This window comes from Nicotiana tabacum, chromosome 15, assembly GCF_000715075.1.
Source record: "Nicotiana tabacum cultivar K326 chromosome 15, ASM71507v2, whole genome shotgun sequence".
NCBI lineage: Eukaryota > Viridiplantae > Streptophyta > Magnoliopsida > Solanales > Solanaceae > Nicotiana > Nicotiana tabacum.
The window spans coordinates 118,160,156-118,175,215 of NC_134094.1; positions in this window are offsets into that span (position 1 = coordinate 118,160,156).

Here is a 15,060-nt window from a genome sequence, read left to right on the forward strand (position 1 = left end):
CTCTTCTTTAACAAACTTGTTTCTGACCTCGGCAATCAAGCGCTTCTTCTGCCTTAACGGCATGATGCTTGGGTCTAGTCTTAGCTTGTGCACGACCACCTCCAGCGGGATACCTGTCATATCCGCGTGCGACTATGAAAAATAATCAATGTTAATTTTAAGAAAAATAAATCCTGACATGAGCTCAGGGTTTAGTCCTGTCCCAAAGTGAAATTTTCTCTCTAGAATTTTTTCGAATAACACCACTTGTTCGAGATCTTCCGTCGTGGACTTGGTCGCGTCCATTTCTTCTGGTACCTAAAAATATTTTGGTACCTGATGGGATTCTGATGGCTCCTCCCCTTTGTCATCTTCGTTTGGTTCGGGAGCATGCATCGGTTCCCATAATTACTATGCCTCGTGTTCCTTCCCTTTACTGCTAGAAATCGAGACCGCGTTCTTCTCCCTTGCTGCCGGTTGATCTCCTCTTACTGCTGGAATACGACCTTCATCTCATGTAGCCATGGTCTGCTAAGAATTTTGTTGTAGCCCATGTTGGCGTCTACTACTTTAAATAAGGTAGTCTTCATGACCCTTTCGGCGTTTGTGGGCAGTAATATCTTCCCTCGGGTTGTCACACTAGCTAAGTTGAACCCGACGAGGAGTTTTGTTGTCAGAATGATAATTCCGGTTAGCTTGGCTTGTTCCAGCACTCTCCATTGAATTATGTTGGCTGAACTTCTTGGGTCAACCAAAACACATTTAATCTTGAAATCTATAACGTTAAGAGAAATTACCAGGGCATCATTGTGTGGTAGTAGAAGTCCAATGACGTCTTCTTCTGTGAAAGTGATGTCATTCTCGATGACTTTTCGGAGTCTCTTGCTATGAGTCACCGATACCTTTATCTTTTTTGCTGCTGAGAAGGTTACACCATTGATATTGTTCCCCCCAAATATCATGTTGATGGTTAGTCGAGGAGGGTCTTCCCCTATATTTAAAGGCTCTGTGTTGTCTCGACTGCGGCCGTAATTTTTATTAGCCCGGTCACTTAAGAATTCCCTGAGATGGTCGTTCTTTAACAGCGTTGCTACCTCCTCGCGCAAATATCGGCAGTCCCCAGTTCGGTGGCCATTAGTCCCATGGTATTCGCACAATAAATTAGGATCCATCTGGCTAGAAACAAACCTTATTGGCTTTGAGAATCAAGCTTCCTTGATGTTTCTCATTGCCGATACCAGATCCGCTACGCTGATGTTGAAATTATACTCTGACTACCTGGTAGGTGGAATCCTGGGAGACCGATACCTCTTTGTCTTGTAATGACCTGTTATTCAAACCACGGTAAGTTCTTCTATCGTGAGCAAACCTATCCACTGACAGGAACCCTATGTTGCCTCGGCCTTTGGCCCTTTCGTAGGGCAAAAATCGGCCCTTAGAAGATCACCGATCTGCATCAAAATCATATTTTGATTTATCCATGTTCTTTTCTTGATCCCGACCCTTAGTTGATGCCGGGAATCCGAGTGATTATCTTCTATCCTTATCTTTGATTTATAACGGTTATGGACATCCGTCCATGTAGTTGCTTGGAATTCAAGCAGGCTTTCTTGTAGTTTCTGGGAGGCGTCGGAGCTCATCGGCTTCAACCCTTTAGTAAATGTCTAAGCTGCCCATTCATCTAGCACGTCCAGTAACATCATTCTTTATTTCTGAAATCTAATCACGAACTCACGCTGCAACTAGGACTCTCTTTGCGAAATTATGAATTTGTTCGCCTTCCGGGCCTGGATCTTCCTGGCCTCGGCATGTGCCTTGATGAAAGAATCTATGATCATCTCAAAGGAATCTATTGAGTATTCATGTAAGAGTGAGTACCATGTCAAGGACCCTTCGTGAGGGTTTCTCCGAACTTCTTCAGCAAGACCGACTCGATCTCATATTGAGCCAAGTCGTTCCCTTTTACCGTTATTGTATAGGTGGTGATGTGCTCTTGAGGGTCCGAAGTCCCATCATATTTCGGTACGTCTAGCATTTTGAATCGCTTTAGAATCAACTCTGGTGCTGCGCTCGGTTTGAATGGCAACTGGGTGTACTTCTTTGAGTACGGGCCATTTAGCACTGGTGGTGCACCCAGAATTTGGTCCATTCGAGCATGGAATTCTTCTGTGTCATGGTCCATCCGCTCGTTCATTTCCCTCATGAACCGCATAAGTTCGGTTTTGAAGGGATCATTGCAGTTGTCGTTACCGTACTGGTTGCCGATCCCCCCGAATTCGTTGAAGCCGACCTCACCCCTCGGGGTGTTGTTATCAACCCTTTACGCTGTTTAATTTGCGGGAGCACCAGGGGGAATATGGCCTCTTACGTTCGCATTATTGGAAGCACCTGGCAACGCTTGTCTCAGTTCTGTCATGACCTGGTCTTGCCGTGAGAGATGGCCCGTGATGGCCTTTTTCTGTCCTCTCAAGATCCTTACCGTTTTCGCAACGTGCTCGTCCTCAGAATCATCAAGAGTCGCCTCCCGTACATGTCGGGGATATCTCCCGCCATTGACCGGTGTTGCTACATCGTCCTCATTGCGGGTGTCACTGATCGAATTCTCGTGTTGAGGCAAATTTTCTTGTGGCTCAACATTGTGTGCGATGTTGGCATTGTTAGCTGCTATGTTTTTATGATTTTTGGCTAAGAAACAAAGAATCTAACAGGTTAGTAATAAATGCAAGAATCAACTCAATTATGCAGTTGTCTAAGCCCTACGGTGGGCACCAAACTGTTTACCCATAAAATGGTACAGTTAAATTTATAGCGTGGTTTATAGACTAGCAAATCGATTTGATCCCAAAATGATAAATAAATTAAATAAAATGTAAGACTTTGCCTTAAAATCGAGATAAATAGAAAATAGCTTGTTTCTGGGAGCAAGGCTTCCGAAGGCAGCAATAAGAATAACATTAGACAAAAAACAAAGTATTACTTATCTTGGGAACAACATGTAGCATAAGTTTGTCAAAGTTTTCGTGTGTTACAATGGTTGTTGAAGCCACTATTTATAGCTATACTTAGGGAACATGGTCCTAGGATGAAGACCCTCTTAAATGACAATAATGGGAGCCATTGATGAATATGTGATGACGTCCACAACATACCTCTATAGGAGATATGATACGGTCGTATGCAATAATAATTACCCAACTATGATTTTACACCCCATGTTTTCGTGCGTGAAAGTACGCCATAAATAAATTGATGTAAGCTCAGAAATGAGATGTTACATCCCGCATTTTCGTATGTTAAAGTTTCATCGTAAGTTAATCGACGTAGACTCGGGAATAAGATTATTTTTGAGGTTATAAGCATTTATGCTATTTATAACAGGCGATATGTAAGTGCCGTAAAGGTTAAACGAATCAAAGAAAATGATTTTGGTTGAAGATTGTCAATTCGGGATAAAATACGATCCGAGCTATAATACCCGGTATTTATGGAGTAGTGCCATACAAGGTATTACATGACCATGATAGTAGGGTACATAAAGTGTGTTAAAAATGAGTAGTATTTTAAGTAATTTGGGATAATTCTTAATTATGCGTATAACTAATTAATTATTAGTTAATGAGAGATTAACTAGTTAATTAAGGAATTGGTGGGTGATTAATTAAGGCTTATTGATAAGCCTTAACGTGGAAGCCAAATTGTGACTCCTAAGTCCACATTATAAGGTGGCACATTAAGATAGATTGGTGGCTTAGTCATCTTATCAAAGTGGGGCCCACCTAAAGGTTAAAGATAACCTTTCTAATTCACAATTGAATTGCTCACATCCTAAGAAGAAAGCTTCAGCATAGATAATTTTGCAATAGCAATGTGATTGCTTCAAGCATTTCATATAAAGACTACCTAATACTATAGCAACAGTGCAATCTTTCTCAAGAATATCATACGGATTTTTTCCTACCTCGATCCGCCGTTAGGTATTTTTCGCAAAAGATTTGTATTAGAGGGATTGCCAAGAGAATCGGTTCAGGTATGTTAAGGCTATCCCTTCTTTCTTTTTGGCATGATTCATACGATACAAACGAAACGGCAAACGCACAGCTTTTATAAATGACTCTATTCAAAGAAGTACTAGGGGTGTCTATATTCTTGATTCCCCATGTGAATTATTATTACATTTTCTGTTCATGGGTCTCAGAAAAATACGTATATGATAAAGTTTATCCGAAAGGCATATTGATCTTATGACATTCCAAGAAATCTTATTAACGCACTTTTTATGCATTTCATGCATTTATACATGTACATTGATCCATGACTAGATGGCATTATATAAGCATATATTATATGTATATGGGATATGGGAAAAGGTTACGACGTTATATACGTACCACCACCTGATCAACTGGTATACGTTGATGATTTTTCCCACAATGGCCGAGATGATATGATGGGATGCCCTCAGAGTCTTGATGATGTTATGAACGCATATACCTATGCATGATATGACATTTATATGCATATGCGTGACATTATAAATATGAAATTGGTTTGACTATGTACCTTCACTGTGTCTTCTAGTTTGTATCCTACTTACATATCTCCTGGGTATGTTTGAACATTGAATTGAAACTAACAATAACATTTGCTTGATACAGACAATGATTTGATCTAGGGGACGAGGCGACACATCTAAAGGGAGAGGTGAACCTTCTCGGGGTCGAGGCAAGAGTGCCTTGCCCCTTGGCCAACAAAAGACAATTACAAAGAAAGCTACAACCGGTAGGGGGAGAGGTGCAGATCTCTCAGACATAAGCTCATATGTCTTGTCTACGGAAGCATTAGAGGGTAAATCAACCTCTGTTCAGGAGCAGCCAGCCGTACAGTCAATGCCGCCAGGGAGATACCAACTCAGGGACGAGCCATCCTCATCGCATAACACTTCATAGGAATCATAGAATTCTAGTCAGGCTTCTAAGCTATCGACTACACCTGTCCCTGAGGCACAGGATACATCATTTCAGGATATCCCCGATGATCACAGAAGGGGAGATGCTACAGCAGCTGGTCCTGAATGATCAAAGAAGAAACAGTTTTGGGAGGACCGCTTTGTCAACCTGGCCTCTTTCACTAGCTTTCGTACATGGTGGCCAGTGAGGTCGCTAACTCTTGAGCGACAGTTTCAGTTGAAAGATTTGGAGAGGTACAACCCAACAGTGTTGAGATAGTTCAGGGAACGCAAGGGGTGGATGTGGTTCACTCAAAGTATAGTAGACGCCAAAGAGTACCTGGTCTGTGAATTCTCTACTAATGTGGCTCACATGAAAAAGGGGACAAAAGTGACTAAAGTACGTAACCTAAAAGTGAGATTTGACCAGCATACACTCAACATGTACTTGGGCTTCGAAGATGTTGAGCCAAAGGAATATTTGGAGAAGTATGCATTGGGAGACGCAGCCTGACCTTGGTTAGCGGAGATTCCAGCAGCACCAGGGCCACCACCACCATGTATTGCCGATGGGGTTCCTATCTACTAGAGCACTCTCAGTTTCGAGGTGAAGGGGTGGCAAACCTTTGTCTGCAGTAGACTGGACCTGAGCTAGAATGAGACTTACCTTCCGATTCCTCGGGCAGTTCTGGTTGCTTCTATTATGGTCGGGTACCCTATCAATGAATGTTCCGTGATATTGGCCAACATCTCAGTGATTGCTTGGCAACATGACTCGTCCTACCCATATCCCAACACTATTACAGAAAATCTCACAGATGAAAGGGTAGAGCCGAGGGATTATGACACAAAGGTGAAGTTGAAGAAGCCTTTTACTTGGTATTCACTAATAGATGCGAACAATCCGAAGAAGAAAGTTCAGCCTCCTACCACCGCGGGCCAGTCTGATGAGCCAGCTATGGAACCTTCCTGCAGTGCTGCAGCTATGCCTCCGTCATCATCCACAGGCCCTACTGCAGCTCCTTCCACAGCTACAACCTCGGTGTTGAAGCTAGTTCTTATGCCTATTGTCCCACTTTCTGCACTGCGAGTCTCCCAGACATTGGCGAGCCTCAACAACTGGATGCAGACAGCCACTGCAATGCTGTCTTACTTATCCACTACTGTTGCAACGCAGTCTTCTATTCAGGCACCTCAGTTTCCCCCGATAGTTGAAGAGACATTGAAAAAGCTCCTAGAGAACTAGAACACTATTATGGCTACCTTAGTATATCACAGGTCAGTGATCGAAGAGCTGGGAAAAGAAGTAAAGAAGATGAGAAAGTCCCAGGCCAGCAAGAAGTCAGTGGATAAGCTTCGGAGATAAGTGACCAGGCTTGCTATAGCCGGAGATCTCCCCTTTGACATGTTTCTTGACCCAGACCATTCTGTCCCGGATCCTACAACATCATCCGCACCAGTGACACCAGATGGCCAGTCTGAAGAGGCAGACCTTGCTGCCGACACTGCTGAGGCAGTGCGTCAGATATTTGCCAACCCAGCCACACCCAAAGTTGAGGATGATAAGATTCAGTTGGCTGAGCCTGAGGGTGATGACATTGTTGGGGACACAGAGATGTCCAAGGAGCCATATGGAGTTTTTCTTCACTCTGTCCCCTCTTTTACTCTTATTTTGTTAAGCATTAGGGACAATGCTTCTCTTTATTCGAGGGTGAAGTTTATTTATTATATTTGATACATTCTAAGATATTTGGCCTGTAATAACTTGATATTATTCTCTCTTTTCTTATTATGTATATATATTCTCTCTCTTTCTCTCATTATATATATTCATTCTATCTTCAGTAGTTTTTGCTTATTAGCTTCTTTATTTTTGTTTCTTTATTAGTTCTTTATTTGATTTAGTAGCTTCTTTGTTTGATTTAGTAGCTTCCTTTTATGTTTAAGGGAATGAGTCAGTTTTTTTTGTGTTTAGGTAATAATAGTAGTAGTAATGAATAAAAAGACCTAATTAAGTCATGCTCGAAGAGACAACTATGCTTCAATTGGTACCAACACACTTGACTACGTGCTTATGGTTAGAAACAAGGTTTTTGAAAGAAATAACTCTAGTTAGTGACTTTGTGACTCTTGTGTTGACTTTGACAATCATCGAGTGGTTTAATTGGACCATTGTGATCTTTAAAATTGAATGTGGTTGTTGTGGGCCCTCGAATATGTCCTCTTTTACAATCCGATTGCGTGAGGGGTGCGATGAATTGTTGCTAGTACAAATATTCATGCGGAGGGTCTAGAACTTGCCCCGAATGTGTTTCAAGACGAAATCCTAAGTTTTGCTTAGTTTGAGAAGTGATTGTAGGATCTCTTTGGCCTGTTTGAGTTTTCTATTGCCAACCAATGTCATTATCCCTAGTCAATCCCTTTGAGCCTCTAGCCTTTCTTATTTGATAACCATATTATAAGCCTTTACCCGTTTGGTCGTGACCCTCTCTTGGCACCCGAGCTTTCCTTAATACTCTTGTGAAACAAATGGCTTAAAATGTAAGTTTGAGGGAGAGATGAGGAATTTGAAAAGGTATCAAGGCAAAAAAAGAGAGAAAAAATGATCTCTATGGGAAGAAAAGGCAAGAAAAGAAAAGAACAAAAAGAAAGATGCAAAAAGTGAATAAGTGAACGGGTTGAAGGGATTCAAAAATGGGTAATGATCCTAAACATGGAGAAATAAAAAAGGGAGAAAAAGAATGAAATGATCGAGAAAGAGTGATGCTAAGTCTCTCTAGTACGCAATGAAAAGAAAGTGGCTCTAAGAATTGGCAAAGTATGAGCCGAGAAATGAAAGATGGAGTGCTTAAGGAAAGGTGTAACCACTTACCCATACGGTATCCTACCCTAATCCAAAAGACTTCATTACATCCTGAAAGAAGTCCTACTTGATTTCAAATCGAGTGAGCTTACATTAGTGGCAATCTACATGAGGGGCAAGCCTATGGTACTTGAAGCCGTAATTGTGACATTCTCTTGAGAGTGATGAGTGAACCTTTCATAAATCTTTGGATGAGTGCTAAATTTCTTAAGTGAGCTAGGCAAATGGAAAGTAGAGGAGGAAGAGTTTGGAGTCCACCATGACCTACATTATAAAGAAAGAGTCCTTAATGAGTAAAGTCAATTCTTGAAGCTCAAATGTCACATTAGAACTGTATGCGCATGAATGTTTAACTTGTCGCCTTGTTGATAATACATAAGTAGTGTGGGTAATTGTTGGTCCCAACTGATGTGTGGATGGCTCACATTTGACTCGCTGAAATGACTCGTAACTTTTAGAGATGGGAACTAATTTATTTGCTTGAGGACAAGCAAAGACTTAAGTTTGGGGGAGTTGATAAGTGGGGATTTAGACTGCTTATTAGTATCTTTTAACTTTTGTTTTAGTCCGAAAATATTGAATTGTGTTCCCGAAACTAATGAAATTGTACAAATTGCAGAAATCCTGGAAGTTTGGTCTCCCGAGATGAAATCCGAATCAAAAAGGAGTGTTCCAAAGCACAAGGCAATAAAGGGTGCAGAAGCAGAAATGTGCGATCCGCAGAAGAAATTCTGCGGCAGTAGAAGAAATTGCGGACCGCAAAATCCATTTGCGGCCGCAAACCAAAAAGAAAAATCTAACATAACTTTCAGCAATGTGCGGCCGCAGAACTGGGCTTAAGAGTCAAATATCAGAGAGTATGCAAAAAGACCAAGTCCAGGAGCCTTTGTGAAATGCGGACCACACAAGAATTGTACGGCCGTAGAAAATTACCTCGCGACCGTAATCTAGAAATGTGCAGCCGCAGAACTCACCTTCCTGCCAACTGAAGAAATCCGCAGACCACACATGGAATTGTGCGACCGCAAAACCTCTCGAGGGGCATTTTGTATGCGATTTTTGATCCTGTATAAATAGACGAGTTTCTCAAAATTAGGTCAAGTTTGAACACACAAAAGTTGTTGTAGCCATTTCTCTTTGCTATTTAGGAAGTTTTAGTTTATTTGAGTATTTTAACATTAGATTTCGTCATTTTAATCTTCCATTATAAGTTTAATTAGCTTTTCATCTTTATTTTCTTCAAATCCCATTATCAGTAGCTAGATTTTTACTAGGGTTATGACCCAACCCTAGTGTGTAAACCTTATGGGTGATTAATTTTATGCTTGTTTATGACTGAGTGTTGATTATTTAGCTTAGTTCATGCATCAATTTTAGAATTAATGGTTGCAAAGATTGATTTATGCCTATTGACTCAGTCTCTACTTGAGAAAGAGGGACCTAGTCTAGGATAACTTAGCTAATAAAGAATTGGGTTAAATGAGAGATTGATTAACTTAATTAAAGGGTTCAAACTAGAGATAGTAAGAACCCAGCTTGAGCTCTTATCAACTATTTTGGTTGATACCCATTTGGACTTGAGAAATCCAAATTGGGCAAAATCACTCTCTGACCGAGAGGTATTGAGTGGGTAACGTGGAGTTGAGAGTTATAATACACCCCAATAAACAAAACAAGTATAAACATCTTTATACCATTAGGCAAACACCTAGGTTATGGTCACAACCCTAGGCCTTTAATCTAATTGGAAAAACCTCAAAAATATTTATCTATAATCTATTTTCTTTAGCTTGCATTTATTAGAGTAACAGTAGAAATAGAAAAAAAAAATCTTGTTATGGAAGTGCAATCTTAGATAACCCATTTGCTTGTTTCCAATATATACTCCTAACACTCCACATAACTCCTAGTAGATTCGACCCCGACTCATATGTCATGACCCAAACCGATGGGCCGCGACGGGCACCCAGTACCTTACTCAATCGAGTACCAACGTAACATATCTTTTCGTATCATACAATTATAGGTAAATGAGATGGAAAGGCTGCCGTGAGATAACAAGAATAAAATATGAGGGAATACTCATCATAGGACAACCCATCATGTACTATAAACTTATACATATGACACACGGTATAAGGCCAAAATGATCACTCGTATACTGAACATAGGCCGACAAGGTCATACAATCTTTCATGTACATGACATATGTCTACAAGCCTTTAAGAGTAGATAAACACCATAAAGGTAGGGACAGAGCCCCGCCATACCAATAAATACATGACCAAATCATACTGATCAAATAAGAAACTCGGGAGCAAATGGAGTTCACCAACACCTTCCGCTGAGCTAATAGCCTACTTGGAGGATTCTCAACCTATCTATCGGGACCTGCAGTCATGAAACGCAGCGTCCCCAGGCAAAAGGGACGTCAATACAAATAATGTACCGAGTATGTAAGGAATAAAAATCAGTAAATAAAAAATATAGAGAAACATGGAGTAAAAGACTCAACATGTAAGTGTGAATAGTCCTGTGAATCATTTCATATTTATAATATCATGCATATGCGTATAAATTTCATACCATGCATAGGTATATGCGTTCATAACATCATCAAGCCTCTGAGGGCATCCCATCATATCATCTCGGCCACTGTGGGAAAAATCATCAACGTATACCAGCTGATCGGGTGGTGGTGCATATATAACAATTTATCCTTTTCCCATATCCTATATACATATAATATATGCGTATATAACGCCATTTGGTCATAGGTCAATGTATATGTATAAATGCATGAAATGCATAAGAAGTGCGTTAATAAGATTTCTCGGAATGTCATAAGATCAATATGCCTTTCGGATAAACTTTATCATATACATATTTTTTTGAGACCCATGAACAGAAGATATAATAATAATTCACATGGGGAATCAAGAACATAGGCACCCCTATACTTCTATGAATTGAGTCATTTATTAAAGCTATGCGTTTGCTTGTTTCATTTGTATTGTATGAATCATGCCAAAAAGAAAGAAGGGATAGCCTTAACATACCTGAACCGATTCTCTTGACAATCTCTCTAATATACATCTTTTGCGAAAAACATGTAACGGCGGATCGAGGTAGGGAAAAATCTGTATGATATTCTTGAGAAAGATTGTACTGTACTCCCTTAGAATCGCAAATCCCATGTTGCTATAGTATTAGGTAGTCTTCGTATGAAATGCTTGAAGCAATCACGTTTCTATTGAAGAATTATCTTTGCTGAAGCTTTCTTCTTAGGATGTGAGCAATTCAATTGTGAATTAGAAAGGTTATCTTTAACCTTTAGGTGGGACCCACTTTGATAAGATGACTAAGCCACCAATCTCTCTTAATGTGCCACCTTATAATGTGGACTTAGGAGTCACAATTTGGCTGCCACGTTAAGGCTTATCAAAAAGCCTTAATTAATCACCCACAAATTCCTTAATTAACTAGTTAATCTCCCATTAACCAATTACCTACATAATTAAGAATTATCCTAAATTACTTAAAATACAACTCACTTTTAACACACTTTATGTACCCTACTATCATGGTCATGTGGTACCTTGTATGGCACTAGTTCATAAATACCGGGTATTATAGCTCGGACCGTATTTTATCCCAAATTGGCAATCTTCAACCAAACTCATTTTCTTTGATTCGTTTAACCTTTAACTTTCACGGCACTTACTTATTGCCTGTTATAAATAGCATAAATGCTTATAACCTCAAAAATAATCTCATTCCCGAGTCTACGTCGATTAACTTATGGCGAAACTTTAACGTAAGAAAATGCGGGATGTAACATCTCATTTCCGAGCTTACATCAATTTACTTATGGCATGCTTTCATGCACGAAAACATGGGGTGTAACATTATTTCCCCCTTTGGAACATTCATCCTCGAATGTTGACTGATGCACTTTATCATTATCATAACCCATAGCTCTTGCGAATACTTTAATACTCTCCTTGCCATTTAGGCAACTGTTCTGTGAATAAATCCAAAGGCCAGGGCATTCCCATATTTAGGCCTTTTTCTCACACCACGGCATGTGGTCGGAATACTTCCAATCTCGTAACTTTTGCTACCTTCTGTCACGCAGCATGTACGACTTTTTCCTTGTATATGTGCCTATGCGACTCTTCCCTCCAGCTTTTAGTCAATCTCTAGGCGTCACTTTGGGAACATATACAGAACTTGACTAGATGTCGCTCTGGTCATCTATAGGTGTACTGAAGTTCTTCGCTCGGTACTTTGTCGAATTTACGAATATTGCTATATCTTATTTCATAGACCCAGTTATCTATCCATATGACTTTATTGCATCTAGGTAGGTCATACTATACCATAACTCTTACTTCGATTTATCGTTGCTGAGGTCTGCTACCAAACTCCAGGTTACTCTCTTTGTTTATCCTATATATATAAATCTAAGTCCTTCAATGCTTTCTCATTACTGTTCATCTTAGGAATGATGGCGTAATCTCATCTCATACTTTGTAACTTTTATCCATCCATTGTTGATTCACCTCAATGTTGATCTACAATTTACCACTGATAACTTGAAACTTCTTACGTAATACATTGCCATTATGGCTTACGTCTCATCGGGGAATACCTGAAGTGACTTGCCTAATCCACCTAGGGGCTATACTAAACTTCAATAACCATTTTTTTCATAGCATTCCAGCGTGATTCATCTTATGGGGGGTACTCTAATCCCGTGCCATCCATGAAATCCTTTTTTTTTTCAAATCATTACTCAATCGAAGGCCCAAACATCATCCTTTATCTATCACAATTACACCCTTATTCTACTACCAGGGTAGCATTCCATCTCTTTTAAATGCTATTAGTCTTAGACTCCTTTGAGTTCATACAGGCTATACTGATTTTTCTATAACTTAGAGAAACCATTAGCTCTCTTTTTTTCATGGGCTTAATCCCGAGGATTTATCCATTGTCGTCACCTTCTCACTCGCCCCTTTTTTTTTATCCTTACTCCTGTCTTTCAAAAACCTTGTCACTCTACCATACTTTAGCTTGCTACCTACACATATCTATTTATACTACTCGCAAGATTCCTTCAACTTGCTTGCATCATAGATATCCTTATGTCATTCTGGAATATCAAGCGAGACATCACATCGTCTCTAACTCTTCTTTACTCTCTTAATTCGACTTCTCGATACCTAGAAACCATAGGCTAGAAAATATGCCACTAATGACACCACTATCATTCCTGGATACTGAATCCCAACATTGCTATCCCTCCATCTGAAGTATAGATTATTCACAACCTTCTGCACCTGAGTATCTCGTACGTTTTTCACTTTTACCTTACTCGCCTTAAAATCTTGCATCACATCTTCTATTTCTTTCATGACCTTTTTTCCACATAGGTATAATTCACATCCACATACTGACTTCTTATAAGGCTGGTACTCTTCATAGAATATGGTTATTGTACTCTTGTACTTCTGATACTAAGAGTGATTCTGCAATATTTTCAATCATGATTTCTATAATTTTCTAGGTCTAATAATCAGACTCCTGATTCACTTGGTTGATGTAACTCTTTAGTTTCCTCTTCCTTCTGATCAGCCTTTATGTAGGCTTAAGCTATCTTCCGATCTACAACTCCTGGTATTAGTTATTACTTTAGCCTTTCATGGGCGCTATGGAATATACATGATACAATCTTCTAACAATTCAATCTTTTGTCTATGACCTGGACTCAATTCTTTCTTTTAACTTATACCTGAGTCTTCTACGGCTTGTATGATTGTCAACATATATGCTGCATGGATAATACTCCGAAATCTTAAGTGCATTCATAATGTAACTAACTCTGGATCATTGATCTAATAATTCCTTTCGTTCCTTGTCAACTTTCTTTAAATGTAAGCAATTACTTTTCCTGGTCATTTTGCCACTTGTTGCACAAATATTTGGCTTATCTTAGTGCTCACACATATTGGAATTTCATACAACCCATACGATCTTGAATATCACCTTTTGATTTTTTTCTTCTTCCCATTCATTAGCCACGATAGCTGCCACTTTCTTATGGAGTGCATACATTGTTGTTGTGAGACTGTTGTTACAAGACCATTTCCTCTTCAAATTACTATGTTTAAGTTGAAGCCTTCTTCCTTATTTCCTCAGCTAGTCTTTCATTGTAGTACTTAGGGAGGACCCTATGACTCTTGTAAAGCTGCGAGCTTATTACATCGTATACTCGGCGGAATTTGTTTTGATGTCCTTCCTTGCCTATAATTATCCGTAGTTACTTACCTTCATGCCCTTGAGCTTGTAGGGTTGCTTCTGAAATGATATTTTGACTGTCTTCCTAGTGGTACTCTCTTTTATTTCCGTAACACTCATACGGTACCTTTAACTACCCAACTCCTATCTGAATATTTATCAAGGATCACGATATCATTAGCTGCGAGACTGGATTCACTATGTTGGGGTTCACTATGTTTATCTTGCACGATCTGCTGATTTGTCTGTATCCTCTTGTCTCGCCATAACTAGGCTCTTCCTGAATCAACTACTAATTATTTGTTGGCCCATTCTCATATCAATACTCCGCGTAATCTTTCTTGGGTTATTTCCTTCGTCTTAACTTATGTCTCACACCGGCTCCTTATCTATCAATAACATCTCGGACAGGAACCCTTACTTCCTCTCCTTGATGTCGTGTTTACATAATGTTCTGGAATCATAGCATATCTGTAGGATTTGAATAAGTACAATTTCATCCCTTTCTCATTTTTATTGCATTCTTCCTTTACTGTTTCATAGTTACTAGAACCACTTAATTCTGACTTAATGCCATATCACTCCATATTTCCCTCCTTTAGGGGAGTACTAAGATTTAATTCTACGACAATCTACCTATAGATGTTTTACCCCTTCATCTTTGGCGCCTTTTTATATCATCGATGACCCTTACTCGCCTTGCGGTAATCCTTCTGTACCAAGGATAACAAAATTCCTTACTCACGAGGGTGTCATCTAGTATAACTGGCACACATAGTCCCTTAAGCTTAACTTTGCTCACATTGCTTGCTTTAGAGAAGCGTCTTCCTGAATGACCTTTGAAGGTTATTCTTCTGTCGTACATTCTATTATCACCGGAATGCAATCTCTAAAATTCTCATGATGTCGACTGTTATCAAATCACTCAATCCCTAATTTATGTTTAGTTTGTCTTGTTCACCAGCCCATA